Below are 2,415 nucleotides of genomic sequence, written 5' to 3' on the forward strand. Positions count from 1 at the left end.
AATCTTGTAACATATACAGAAAGAGATGTTATTAGAACAATTACTAATGATGTAATTTTAGTTCATTTCCAACAAATGAAAAATATATTATTTTCTTTATAATTTTGGTTGCTACAATTATTTTTAATATAACTTTTTATTAAATTTAGTATTATTTAATTATTTGACAGAAATTTTTTCCCTCATTTCAAGTGCAACTATTGTTATTTTAGTTTTTCTCTTCAGTTGATGATTCTATGAAAAAGTTTCTTCATTAGTAGCTGGCTCATATGAATTATGATTGTTGTTATGTTGAATGTCCTCATCATGTTGAGCTTTGTCGTCATTATGCACCTTTTCATGTTGTATTTCCTCATTACTTAGGGTTTGCTAGAGCTTTTGCCCTTCTTTTAAAAGATTGTGATAGGTTTAGCAGCCATTATCGTTTTCTTTACCTTATCATCTTTCAACTTTTTTTCTTGATCAGCTAATGGATGCGACTTGTAGCAAGCATGAACAAAATGACCAATAGTTTGGTAGTTATCACAATAATCAGACAATTTTTCATAAATGATCGGCACATTTTTTGGGTCAAAAAGCCTAGTAGCTGGAGCTCGAACATTTTAAATCCGCACATTTTAAACGTGAAGAAGTCGGGACGGGTTCAAACCATGACCTTGCATATATTATGCAATGTCTCTACCAACTGAGTTAAACTCATGAAAACCATTGATTAATACTATCTAATAAATATATTTAAGAAAAAAAAATTATCAAGCTGTCATGCGATTCGAGAATATATTTTTTACACTGACTTTTAACAATAACGGTCCTTTTGTTCTCTAATTTGTGATGTATTCTATCTATCTATACCCCTGCACATAGTACATTAATTTGTAATAGGTATTTGTTGTAATGATAAACTTTCAGTGATTTTTTAAACATTTTTTAACCAATAAATAAGCATATCCCTCAACAATTGTACCCCTTTCTCCTCGTATACCATGATCGTTTTCAAAAGAAACATTAAAATTTATAACTTTTTTTAACCAATATTTTTTGGACTTAAGTTTCAAGCTGTTTTTTCCTTGGATTTTCCTCCTAAATTTGTTGGCAAATGGCAACACACCTCTATGCAAGTTGCTTGTCGTATTCATTCGGCAAATGATTACTATAATTTATAAACTATATATTTTCCTAGACGGCCAACATAACACACTCCTATAAAATAAAAACACATTTTCCCTTGGTTTCATGCATCACAAAATGGTTCTCTCCAACTTAAAATCTAACAGAATTCTTTCTTCATCACTCATTACAATCTTCATCATTTCCTTCTTCCTACAATACCACAATGTCAAATCACAATCATCGAGGCAATCACGACAAGTACCACAATCAGAAACCATTGCTTTCAGCATAACAAAATTCGAGAATGAAAATCCCGACATATTTTTCAGGGGTGACACCTCAATCTCCGACGGCATTCTAAGACTAACAAAAACCGACCAATCTGGTAAACCACTCCCAAATACCGTTGGACGTGCGACATACCTCACTCCAATTCATATTTGGGATAAAACTAGTGGAGAACTAGCTGATTTCTCCACTTAGTTTCTCCTTTATCGTGAACACAAACGGTTCAGATCTCCATGGAGACGGATTCGCTTTCTATATGGGACCGTTACATTTTGAAGTACCAAAAAAAATCAAGCGGAGGTTATCTTGGTCTTTTCGACCCGGAAAATGCATTTCCTCCATCCAAAAACCCAATATTAGCTATTGAGTTCGATGGTTTTACAAACGAATGGGACCCTCCTTCATCATTTCAATCTCCTCACATTGGAATCGATGTTGGGTCTATTGTTTCCCTTGAATATGCACAATGGCCTATTAATTTTGTGCCAAGAAATGCTTTAGGAGAAGCTAACATAAACTATAACTCATAGTCTGAAAGATTGAGTGTGTTTGTGGCTTATCCTGGGACTCAGTGGAATTCCACTAGCGTTTCAGTTGTTGTTGATCTAAGGAGTGTTTTGCCTGAATGGGTTAGAATAGGTTTCTCTGCAACTACAGGAGAATTGGTTGAAACACATGATATCATTAATTGGGGTGTTAAATAATTACTTTCAATAACATTTTTCTTTGCCAAGCATTGTCGAACGATAGATGATTACGTGATTTATTTCATTAGTAAAAATTGGCTTAACTATAAAAACTGGCTTTCCTATCACAATGCTCCATTATTCATGACTTCAAATCTCATTCGTGCCCATATGATAAGAACCGATATTTTCTTCGTCCTTTTGTTAATTAAGCTTAAATTCAAATTAAAGTTTTCACATCAGTATCATTAGCCATCAACTAAGAGATCGATATAGATATGGGAGCGAGTACAAAAGAGTGTGCTCGGATTGCTTCCCATCTCCACTTAAG

At 33.6% G+C, this 2,415-nt stretch overlaps 1 pseudogene; it reads left to right on the forward strand.

Moving 5' to 3' along the window:
- Nucleotides 1–1,245: 1,245 nt before the first annotated feature.
- On the forward strand, nucleotides 1,246–2,102 carry LOC146920835 (lectin 10 pseudogene; annotated as a pseudogene).
- Nucleotides 2,103–2,415: the final 313 nt, after the last annotated feature.

This window comes from Medicago sativa, chromosome 5 (assembly GCF_051527215.1).
Source record: "Medicago sativa cultivar Bolivia chromosome 5, Bolivia_mono, whole genome shotgun sequence".
NCBI classification, from domain to species: domain Eukaryota; kingdom Viridiplantae; phylum Streptophyta; class Magnoliopsida; order Fabales; family Fabaceae; genus Medicago; species Medicago sativa.